Raw genomic sequence first — 13,045 nt, 5'->3', positions numbered from 1 at the left:
AGTACTGCTTGAAGAGCACGTACGGGATGGTGGTGACCTGTGACCCGGTATCCAGTAGGGCACTCATGGGAATGCCATCCAGTACCACAGGCAAGACTGGACGTCCTCCCACATATCTGTCGCGCCAGTTCGATGGGCCTGGTGATCTTTTTCCTGGGGGTTGGGGCAGTGAAGCTCTCCTCCGTATCCGACATCTTCCTCCCCCCTAGTGGACCGTGGCCTACCTTGCGATGATCCTCTTCCGTAGGCCGCGGCTCCGCAGTGGATCGTCAGGGTTGAGGACCTTCCGTCGCGCTCCTGTGACGTCGGCGTCTGCTGGGCTCCTTCCAGGACCTTACGCAACGTCAGGACGTGAGGCGGGGCTTCAGTTCTCGCGCGCTTTCAGAGTCCACGCCCCTCTTCTTCCCGCGCGGCGTCCCCAAGATGGCGTCCAACGGCGGGAAAACTCCACGGATGGCGGGAAGAAGGTAGAAGATGGCGCCGGATGGCGGGAAACCTCCACGGATAGCGGGAATCTTCACCACTGGTAAGTTTGAACAGTCTTTGCTTTTCAGGCACGCAGTACCCGGTGGTTGCGGGCACGAAATCCTGCCGACTACGCCAAAGTTGACGCGCCCCTGGGCCTGTGTTGCGCTGCGGTGCGCACGCGGGAGCTTACCCGGAGCCGGATCCGTGGAGGGTTGTAATCTCGTGGCGGTGACCCGGTCCGTGCCCAGGGAGTCAAACTAGACGGCAGTCTATTAGTAGTAAATAGTTGATGACTACGCCACCCGTTGAGTGCAGCCAGGAAGCTGCTGCTGCAGGGCAGACCGCTGAGGCCGGTGGTAGGATTGTGCAGCGTGATAGTATAACCCCCAACGGGAGGGGTATGGCCTCAGGGCAGCCGACGTGGATGATGGGGGTAGCAGGAACCACTCAGAGACGGTACGGTGTAGTTCAGGGTCTTTACTGGTAACAACGACAGACCCTCCCGGAGTACTTGCTAGCAAACGGGGCCTGGTCAGTCTTTGAGCAGATGGGATCTCCCCTGGCCAGGCGTAGTTGTAGGCCTCCCAAACTGACTGTACTCTTCTGGCTACCTTGCTAGAAGCTGATGTAAGTAGCCCACGTCCCTGAGTGTACCGTGTGGTGCTCACCCGTATGGCCGGTGACTCGGGGCCTTCTAATGGCTTCCGCTCCACGATGGCGGTGCTGGTCCCACGCGTGTGACCGTGCCTTCGGGCTTCTGGGCCAGAGGACCTGAAATCCCCTGCCTGACGGATTCTGCTGCTGGGTAGGAGTTAGTCCCCACAGCCTCGGACTCCGGGTCCGGTAAAGAATCTTCTTAGTCAGGGCGAACTCTGCAGCTGCCAGCCCCTGACTCCTTGTAACTCTGCTGTTTCCTATGCTGCTTCTCTTCTCCACTCTCCTTGTCTGACTCACCCTGCCTCAGCCCCGGGTTTATACAGGGGAAGTTCTTCCCCTCCCAAGACTGGGCAGGAGGTGTGGCATGCACAGGATCCCTGACCAAAGGACCTCCCACCTGCTCTCAGACATAACATGACATTACTGTGGAAAACCAGACCCCTGGGGTGCCACAGATGCATAGGAAATGTATGATTGGCTGCAAGTTACTTTCTGAAAGAGTTGTTTTGATGAGAAAATTGTAAATGCTGACAGATGATGTCCCATTGATTTACTATTAATTGAACTAGCAGCCCGAGTTCCGAAACAAATAGGTTTTGGAAGCTAGAAAAGTGTGCTCTACATAATAAAAACTAACTCAAATTACCCATGTCTATTCACTTTCTGCCTTTTTACATGATAAACAACAAAGTTGTCATAATTAATAAATTAGTAAAAGGCATTACGGAAAACAAAAATAAAATTTAGATTACAGTGACGTTCGCCAAATAAAACTTCATATTTCTGGAACCACTTCCAATTTAAAAAAAAAAGCTAATTACATTTCTGGATTCCCCACATTTAAATACGTATTTCATAAGCAGGTTGATACTGTGTTGTAGCATTAAGTTTTGAGTTAATCAGAAAATAACAGATCAGTAGAAGCTGTGTTGGTAAGTCAATGTTGTTGATTGTAATAATGGTAGAGCCAGAGTAAATCGCACTCACCTCAACATTAAGCTCTTTATGTAGTAAAATTGTGATCCTTTGTACACAGTCTCCATGTTTTATATACTGTGAAATTTCATTGTAAGCATACATTACTATATTTTTTTGCATTTATTGATACCAAAGAAAATACAAAATAATGCTTTTAATTCTAATGCCTATGAAATAATGCAAATTAAAAGTGAAAGTGTATCTTATTTCTTTAATATGCTTTAAAACTTATTTTGCTGCACTTGTTTCTCTTGAGAAAGATATTTAATTTTCTGTTTTATCTATTACTTATGTTTAGAGGAGTTGTACAGCCTTAAACCATGCTCTGTGCCCTGTGAGTATTCTCTACTGTTAGAGCCGTGAGCGGGCAGTCATGTGACCGCAAGTATGTGATTTGCATACTTCCAGCCACATTCCGACTAGACTGTGTCCGACCTCGCTCAATACACTTGCATTGAGCAAGGCTGCACTCATCTAGTCAGAATGTGACTGCATGTATGCAAATCACCTACACGTGATTATGCGCTCACTGCTCCTGGCACCAGAGAATCCTCACAGTGTGTATTTCATCTATTGTTAATAAAGGATTAAGGAACAAATATGGAAAGACAGCCATCTAGACAAAAGCCTAGTATCTTCTTATGAGATCTAATAACAAGGGGGAAAGCAAATGCGATTATATTAATACTATTTAACTGTGTTCAGATCAATCACAAAACAGTATGCCAGGACAATCTTATGAACAATGAATCTAACAGAGGTGGTAGTAACAATGTAGAGGATTTTAGTGTAAAGTCTTAAACAACAACGCGTTTTGGGATACAAAGACACCTTCTTCAAGTCACAGAGACAGATGGTAGTTAATGAAACAACTCAGTTCAATAATGTCTGAGAAGGTGTAAAAGAACTGTTTATTACTGCCCATACAATCAATAAAAATGTATGAACATAAAAATTAATAATAAACAACAAAAAAGTATATTAACATTAAAAGTGGTAGAATACAATATAGTAGAAATTTATATATTTAAAAATAAAAAGTACTGACTGGGTAGATCGGTTGCCACGGCAAGAGAATGCTGAAGGAAGAAGAAGCGCCAGTGTGGAGGACGCACAGTACAAAACAAAGATGTTGCCATAGTGACAGATGCAGAACAACAACTGCACAAGTGACCGTTCTGAGTGCGCCGGAGCACGGGGTTGTCATTGTGATAGAATGCTTACTGCTTGATGAAGGAGGCAGTGTCCAATAAAATGCGATGTAATAATAAAAGTGTCAGTATCTCATGCACATTTATTACATCAATGGATAAACACGTTTGTACCTCGACAATACGTGAAACAACCGCTTGGAGGCAAACTGCACCAATAGTGACATATTAGTAAAAAAGGGGGAAGTAGGATGGGAAAAAGGGGGAGGAAGCTGAGATAAGGGACTCAAGTAAAGATGTGTGCATGCGCAACTGGTTGCCAAGACGAAGGGAAACCAAGAAGCGTGATTGGTAATAAGAACCAGAAATATGCATGCACCTATAGTTGTTGTGACAATAGCAAGCCAGCCACAGGGAGAGGCAGCTGCAGGCAATCAGAAGCGGACTAAAAAGTGAAGCAAAACCACATAGATGGAATATAATTAAAATGGCAGACTGCAAGGAGGTGACTCAGAAATGCATGGACTGTTTTGAAAACAAGAAAGTTGTAAATATATTAAATAAGCTGACTAGAACGTATATATATGTATATGTGTGTATATACAGTGGGGAAAAAAAGTATTTAGTCAGCCACCAATTGTGCAAGTTCTCCCACTTAAAAAGATGGGAGAAAACAAAGTGAGAAAACAAATCCTGAAAATCACATTGTCTGATTTGGAAAGAAATTTTGTTTCAAATTTTGGTGGAAAAGAAGCATTTGGTCAATTACAAAAGTTCATCTCAATACTTTGTTATATATCCTTTGTTGGCAATGACAGAGGTCAAATGTTTTCTGTAAGTCTTCACAAGGTTGGCACACACTGTTGCTGGTATGTTGGCCCATTCCTCCATGCAGATCTCCTCTAGACCAGAGATGTTTTGGGGCTGTCGCTGGGCAACACGGACTTTCAACTCCCTCCAAAGGTTTTCTAAAGGGTTTAGATCTGGGGCCTGGCTAGGCCACTCCAGTACCTTGAAATGCTTCTTATGAAGCCACTCCTTCATTGCCCTGGCGATATGCTTGGGATCATTGTCATGCTGAAAGACCCAGCCATGTTTCATCTTCAATGCCCTTGCTGATGGAAGGAGGTTTGTGTGTCACCCAGGGGGAATATAGGGGACTCGGTACCCGGGCCTTTTACCTTGTTTAGGAGGTCACGGCAGTCGGCTCCCGGGCCCGTACTCTGGGTCTCTCTTTTAAAAAAGGTTTTTTTGTGTACAGTTTGTCTCGTGACGCCACCTGTGGTTTCCGGTAATGGTTACCGGCGCTGCTGCAGACCTCCGGGGGTGATGGGATGGCAGCTGGGATATTTCTGCTCCCCACAGGCGGAGCGGGCCCCCCCGGGCAGAGTAGGTGCAGATGGTGGTGATGCTGGGACTTGTGGTGCAGGAGAGATGGCACAGCGGAAATAACTGACAGAGGCAGTGCAGTGCAGTCATCCGAGTTTTACTCACAGTTCTTGTTCAAGGTTCTCAGGTATACTGTACGGGTGTCAGCCTCCGCGTCGCACTGCGTCCACCAGACCAGGGGTTCAGCACTTTCTCAAATATATCAGGAGTGCTTGACGGAACCCCACTTTCTTTATGTTCCTTACTAGACCGACTTCTCGCGCTGGGTCTTCTCCCTCCTGCCCTGCGCTTCCCACACACAGTCCCGATTGGATGCTCTGAAGTCCCTCTGGGCAACCTGGAGTTCCCGGACCTACTTGGCCCTCACGGTGACTAGGGTGAGACTGTGGCGACTGCACCATGGAAGTGCAGAAGCCTCCGGCTTTTCCAGCCAAGACCTGGAGTAACACGGCTGGGCCAGGGACCGGTCCCTTCTTGCGGCCTGATCCCTCTGACACCTGGCAGATTCGAGGTGTACGGGTGCTGTCCTGCACTCACCATACTCCCTGGGATCCCTTCTATAAAACGGAGCCTTTCTCCTCTGCTCCCCTCCTGGGCTTCTATTACTAGGCCCCACACATGGAGCAGAGCTCCTGAAGAGACTCTGCTCCCCTCCTCTCCTTTCACTGACTTCTCTGTCTCACTGTCCTGCCACCCTAAGATGGCTTCCCTTTCTATACCTCCTACCATGGTGCTCCCCTACTCTACATCCTCCACCCACACCCACTACTGGTTCCCCCTCTCTTTGGTTCCCCTCACTCCAGCCAGGGACAGGGCTCAGCAGAACACAGTGCATCTTGCCCTTCCAGCCGGCCTGGAGCAGTGTAGTGTTGGATGCAGGTGTTGCAGTTCCGGGCAGCACTCCCTCCTTACCTGAGAGAAGGAGGCACCACACCTCTGGGTGAGGTGCAGTACCTCTGTGGCGACTGAACCCTCAGGTGCGCCACATTTGCACTCAAAATCTCACGATACATGGCCCGATTCATTTTTTCATTTACACGGATCAGTCGTCCTGGTCCCTTGGCAGAGAAACAGCCCCAAAGCATGATGTTGCAACAGCCATGCTTCACAGTAGGTATGGTGTTCTTTGGATGCAACTCAGCATTCTTTCTCCTCCAAACATGACGAGTTGTGTCTCTACCAAACAGTTGTACTTTGGTTTCATCTGTCCATATGACATTCTCTCCATACTCTTCTGGATCATCCACATGCTCTCTAGCAAACTTCAGACAGGCCCGGACATGTAATGGCTTAAGCAGGGGGACACGTCTGGCACTGCAGTATCTGAGTCCCTGGCGGCGTAGTGTGTTTCTGATGGCAGCCTGTGTAACATTGGTCCCAGCTGTCTGCAGGTCTTTCACTAGGTCCCCCTATGTGGTTCTGGGATTTTTGCTCACCGCTTTTGAGATCATTTTAACCCCAATGGGTGAGATCTTGTGTGGAGCCCCAGATCAAGGGAGATTATCAGTGGTCTTGTATGTCTTCCATTTTCTAATTATTGCTCCCACAGTTGATTTCTTCACACCAAGCTGCTTGAATACTGCAGATTCAGTCTTCCCAGCCTGGTGCAGGGCTACAATTTTTTTTCGACAGCTCTTTGGTCTTCACCATAGTGGAGTTTGGAGTATGACTGTTTGAGGTTGCGGACAGGTGTCTTTTATACTGATAACAAATTCAAACAGGTGCCAGTACTACAGGTAATGAGTGGATGACAGAGGAGCCTCTTAAATAAGAAGTTACAGGTGTGTGAGAGCCAGAAATCTTGCTTGTTTGTAAATGACCAAATACTTATTTTCCACCAAAATTTGAAAAACATTTCTTTCCAAATCAGACAATGTGATTTTCAGGATTTGTTTTCTCATTTTGTCTGTCATAGTTGAGGTCTACCTATGATGTCAATTACTGGCCTCTCTCATCTTTTTAAGTGGGAGAACTTGCACAATTGGTGACTGACCAAATACATTTTTCCCCACTGTATATACATACACATACTGTATGTATGTATGTATATACAGTACAGACCAAAAGTTTGGACACACCTTCTCATTGAAAGATTTTTCTGTATTTTCATGACTATGAAAATTGTACATTCACACTGAAGGCATCAAAACTATGAATTAACACAGGTGGAATTTTATACTTAACAAAAAGTGTGAAACAACTGAAAATATGTCTTATATTCTAGGTTCTGTAAAGTAGCCACCTTTTGCTTTGATGACTGCTTTGCACACTCTTGGCATTCTCTTGATGAGCTTCAAGAGGTAGTCACCGGAAATGGTTTTCACTTCACAGGTGTGCCCTGTCAGGTTTAATAAGTGGGATTTCTTGCCTTATAAATGGGGTTGGGACCATCAGTTGTGTTGTGCAGAAGTCAGGTGGTTACACAGCTGATAGTCCTACTGAATAGACTGTTAGAATTTGTATTATGGCAAGAAAAAAGCAGCTAAGCAAAGAAAAACGAGTGGCCATCATTACTTTAAGAAATGAAGGTCAGTCAGTGCGAAAAATTGGGCAAACTTTGAAAGTGTCCCCAAGTGCAGTTGCAAAAATGATCAAGCGCTACAAAGAAACTGGCTCACATGAGGACCGCCCAAGGAAAGGAAGACCAAGAGTCACCTCTGCTTCTGAGGATAAATTTATCCGAGTCAGCAGCCTCAGAAATCGCAGGTTAACAGCAGCTCAGATTAGAGACCAGGTCAATGCTACACAAGCATCAGACACATCTCTTCAACAACTGTTAAGAGGAGACTTTGTGCAGCAGGCCTTCATGGTAAAATAGCTGCTAGGAAGCCACTGCTAAGGACAGGCAACAAGCAGAAGAGACTTGTTTGAGCTAAAGAACACAAGGAATGGACATTAGACCAGTGGAAATCAGTGCTTTGGTCAGATGAGTCCAAATTTGAGATCTTTGGTTCCATCCACCGTGTCTTTGTGCGACACAGAAAGGGTGAACGGATGGACTCTACATGCCTGGTTCCCACCGTGAAGCATGGAGTAGGAGGTGTGATGGTGTGGGGGTGCTTTGCTGGTGACACTGTGGGGTATTTATTCAAAATTGAAGGCATACTGAACCAACAAGGCTACCAAAGCATCTTGCAGCGGCATGCTATTCCATCTGGTTTGCGTTTAGTTGGACCATCATTTATTTTTCAACAGGACAATGACCCCAAACACACCTCCAGGCTGTGTAAGGGCTATTTGACCAAGAAGGAGAGTGATGGGGTGCTACGCCAGATGACCTGGCCTCCACAGTCACCAGACCTGAACCCAATCGAGATGGTTTGGGGTGAGCTGGACCGCAGAGTGAAGGCAAAAGGGCCAACAAGTGCTAAGCATCTCTGGGAACTCATTCAAGATTGTTGGAAGACCATTTCCGGTGACTACCACGTGAAGCTCATCAAGAGAATGCCAAGAGTGTGCAAAGCAGTCATCAAAGCAAAAGGTGGCTACTTTACAGAACCTAGAATATCAGACATATCTTCAGTTGTTTCACACTTTTTTGTTAAGTATATAATTCCACATGTGTTAATTCATAGTTTTGATGCCTTCAGTGTGAATGTATAATTTTCATAGTTATGAAAATACAGAAAAATCTTTAAATGAGAAGGTGTGTCCAAACTTTTGGTCTGTACTGTATGTATATATATAGTACTGTATGTATATATATATAGTACAGACCAAAAGTTTGGACACACCTTCTCATTTAAAGATTTTTCTGTATTTTCATGACTTTGAAATTTGTACATTCACACTGAAGGCATCAAAACTATGAATTAACACATGTGAAATCATATACTTAACAAAAAAGTGTGAAACAACTGAAAATATGTCTTATATTCTAGGTTCTTCAAAGTAGCCACCTTTTGCTTTGATGACTGCTTTGCACACTCTTGGCATTCTCTTGATGAGCTTCAAGAGGTAGTCACCGGAAATGGTTTTCACTTCACAGGTGTGCCCTGTCAGGTTTAATAAGTGGGATTTCTTGCTTTTTAAATTGGGTTGGGACCATCAGTTGTGTTGTGCAGAAGTCAGGTGGATGCACTGCTGATAGTCCTACTGAATTGACTGTTAGCTTCTTTTTTCTTGCCATAATACAAATTCTAAGTAAAGAAAAACGAGTGGCCATCATTACTTTAAGAAATTAAGGTCAGTCAGTCCGAAAATTGGGCAAACTTTGAAAGTGTCCACAAGTGCAGTTGCAAAAACCATCAAGCGCTACAAAGAAACGGACTCACATGAGGACTGCCCCAGGAAAGGAAGACCAAGAGTCACCTCTGCTTCTGAGGATAAGTTTATCCGAGTCACCAGCCTCAGTAATCGTAGTTTAACAGCAGCTCAGATTCGAGACCAGGTCATTGCCACAAAGAGTTCTAGCAGCAGACACATCTCTACAACAACTATTAAGAGGAGACTTTGTGCAGAGGGCCTTCATGGTAAAATAGCTGCTAGGAAACCACTGCTAAGGACAGGCAACAAGCAGAAGAGACTTGTTTGGACTAAAGAACACAAGGAATGAACATTAGACCAGTGGAAATCAGTGCTTTGGTCTGATGAGTCCAAATTTGAGATCTTTGGTTCCAACCACCATGTCTTTGTGCGACGCAGAAAAGGTGAACGGATGGACTCTACATGTCTGGTTTCCACCGTGAAGCATGGAGGAGGAGGTGTGATGGTGTGGGGGTCTTTGCTGGTGACACTGTTGGGGATTTATTCAAAATTGAAGGCATACTGAACCAGCATGACTACCACAGCATCTTGCAGCAGCATGCTATTCCATCCAGTTTACGTTTAGTTGGACCATCATTTATTTTTCAACAGGACAATGACCTCAAATAAACCTCCAGGCTGTGTAAGGGCTATTTGACCAAGAAGGAGAGTGATGGGGTGCTACGCCAAATGACCTGGCCTCCACAGTAGTGTTGAGCCACCCCCGTAGTGTTCGAGTTCGGTTCGGTTCGTCGAACACCCATATGTTCGCCGAACTGTTCGTCGAACTGTTCGTCGAACACCTTCGAACACCGTTAAAACCAATGGCAGGCAAACAAAAACACATAGAAACACATAGAAAACACCTTCAAAGGTGTCCAAAACCTGACAAACTGCTCAGAAGACACAACTAACACATGGAAAAGTGACAAGTACATATAGTCATGCGAAAAGAAAAGAGGTGGAGGAGTAAAAGGAGGGGGAGACACAGATATAGGCATGTCATGCCCTTCTAAAACCAAAAAAGTGCGAAGCCGACACGGCCAGTCCGTTCCTGCCCGTGCGACCTCCATGTCGCCAGCTTTGTGCCAGAGCCGCGGTGGACCCTGACGGCCAGCCCCCCTCTCCCAATACTGGTGCCTGTCCGCTGGTGGGTCGAGCGAGCCCCCCTGCGGTGGAGGCAGGTCTAATCTTTTTAATTTAAATTGTCTCTCTAATTTGAATGAATACACTTTAAATCCTTTTACAAGGATCTATTGGAGGGCATGTCTCATGCCAGCAGCCGCGGTAATTCCAGCTCCAGTAGCGTCCACTAAAGCTGCTGCAGTTAAAAAGCTTTTATAAGGATCGAGCTTGGTGGTCCACCGCAAGGCGTCCTACCGCCAGTCCCAGCCCCTATGCCTTGGGGTGCCTCCCCGATGCTCTTCACTGAGTGTCCCGGGGGCCTGAGCCATTTCCTTTGAAAAAATTAAGTGTCCAAACTACAGGTGGTGTAGCTTGCTTAACAGCTGGGATAATCCACTGACTAGCAGACACTGCTACTAGGCACAAAGTATTTCCTGGGCTAGATGCAGTTAAAAATTTGCAATTAGATACTCTCGTTGGATGCTGAGAAAGCATTTCATAGAGTCTCCTGGCACGCCATATATTATTCTCTTAAAAAGCTTGGGGTAGGGGTCTAGGGGACCCTTTTATAGGCAAAATCACGGCCCTGTATCGCAATACATCACCTAGGCTGAAGATAAATGGAACATTTTCATCACCTTTCATAATCACCAATGGGACAAGGCAGGGATGTCCTCTGTCCCCTCTCTTATACATCCTAGTGAAGGAGCACCTGCTCTCATCAATTTGCCTTAACCCCAATATTAGGTGGATTGAGGTGGGAGGCACCGAGTATAAGTGCTCTGCATTTGCTGATGATGTCCTAGTATATATCACTCAATCACATATATCCATCCCTGCTGTTATGGCTGAAATAGATCACTTTGTTACATGGTCAAATTTTAAAATCAATGCAGCAAAGTCTGAGGCCCTCGATGTCTCCCTCCCCAAATCCATACAGGATTCCATCCAGTCCAACTTTCCCTTTGCCTGGCCCTCACAGGGTATCAAATACTTAGGAATTTGTATTCATAGAGACCTCTCCCTTCTATGTTATCTTAATTTTGGGCCCTTTATTGAACAACTCCATACAGACCACGGTTGGCAAGTTAGAACTGTAAGATTCACTACGTGAACCACTGGTGTTTTGTGGAAAAGCACATGTACACTGTGTTCCAAATTATTATGCAAAAAGTGTTTAGGAGTGATAAGGGAAGAATTTTTTTGTTTGTCAGTTAAACTCATTGATGGTGATGTGTGTCAGGGCTCTTTATATCACTGTAAGCAATTGCAGACACCTGTGCTAATTAGTTTGGCAGGTGTGTCCAATGAAAGGCAAGACTACTTAAGAAGGCTGTCCCACATTATTAAGCAGCCTACATTTTCTGCCAAAATGGGAAAGAAAAAGGATGTGTTGGCTGCTGAGAAGCAACAAATTGTGGAGTGTTTAGGTCAAGGCATGACTACAATCAACATTGCCAAGACACTTCATCCTGATCATCGCACAATCAAGAAGTTAGTAGCTGATTCACAGTACACACGTGTGCGTGCTGATAAGGGAAAATTTAGGACTCTTTCCTACAGGCAATTACGTCAGGTTAAAAGAGCAGCGGCAAAAAAGCCTTGTCATAGCAGCAGACAAGTTTTTGAAGCTGCTGGTGCCTCCAACGTCCCCCGAACAACAAGATGCACAGTCCTTCAGAGGTTTGCATCTGTGCGTAAGCCATCCTGTCGACCTCCTCTATCCACTGCACACAAGCAGAAACAGATCCAGTGGGCCAAACAATACATGAAGACTGACTTCAAAGCTGTTTTGTTCACCAATGAGTGCCGTGCAATGCTCGATGGTCCAGATGGATGGAGTGAAGGATGGCTGGTTGATGGACACCCCACGCAAACATGGCTACAGCGCCAACAAGGAGGAGGTGGAGTAATGTTTTGGGCTGGAATCATGGGGAGAGAGATTGTCGGCCCTTTAGGATCCCTGAAGGGGTAAAGATGAACTCCATAATGTATGTGGAGTTTCTCAAACAGCACTTCCTGCCATGGTTCAAGAAGAAGAACCGTGTATTCCGCAACAAGATCATTATCATGCATGATAATGCACCGTCTCATGCTGCACATAACACTTCTGCATCTCTGGCTGATATGGGCATAAAAGGGGACAAACTTATGGTGTGACCCCCATGCTCCCCTGACCTCAACCCCATTCAGAACCTCTGGAGCATCATCAAAAGGAGTGTCTATGATGGCGGTAGGCAGTTCACATCTAAGCAACAGCTCTGGGAGGGTATTCTGTCCTCATGCAAAACAATTGAAGCAGAAACCATCCAAAACCTGACAAATTCAATGGACGAGAGAGTTCAGAAGCTCCTTTCGAACAAGGGGTCCTATATGCAAATGTAACATCACCTAGAATAAAGTTTTGAGTTGAAAACTGTTTGATTTCAGTTTCTAATAACCTGCTAATGCTTATAATTTCAAAAATGAACATTTTTTTGTTCTTTATTAGTGTTGAGCCACCCCCGTAGTGTTCGAGTTCGGTTCGGTTCGTCGAACACCCGTGTGTTCGTCGAACTGTTCGTCGAACACCTTCGAACACCGTTAAAACCAATGGCAGGCAAACAAAAACACATAGAAACACATAGAAAACACCTTCAAAGGTGTCCAAAAGCTGACAAACTGCTCAGAAGACACAACTAACACATGGAAAAGTGACAAGTACATATAGTCATGCGAAAAGAAAAGAGGTGGAGGAGTAAAAGGACAGGGAGACACAGATATAGGCATGTCATGCCCTTCTAAAATCCAAAAAGTGAGAAGCCGACACGTTCAGTCCGCTCCTGCCCGTGCCACCTCCGCGTCGCCGGGTTTGTGCCAGAGCCGTGGTGAACCCTGACGGCCAGCCCCCCTCTCCCAATACTGGTGCCTGTCCGCTGGTGGGTCGAGCGAGCCCCCCTGTGGTGGAGGCAGCTCTAAGCTTTTTAATTTAAATTGTCTCTCTAATTTGAATGAATACACTTTAAATCCATTTACAAGGATCTATTGGAGGG

This window comes from Phyllobates terribilis, unplaced genomic scaffold (assembly GCF_046119375.1).
Source record: "Phyllobates terribilis strain yellow unplaced genomic scaffold, ASM4611937v1 Scaffold_1__5_contigs__length_1240528914, whole genome shotgun sequence".
Classification (NCBI taxonomy): domain Eukaryota; kingdom Metazoa; phylum Chordata; class Amphibia; order Anura; family Dendrobatidae; genus Phyllobates; species Phyllobates terribilis.
Note: the sequence above shows the minus strand (reverse complement) of the source record.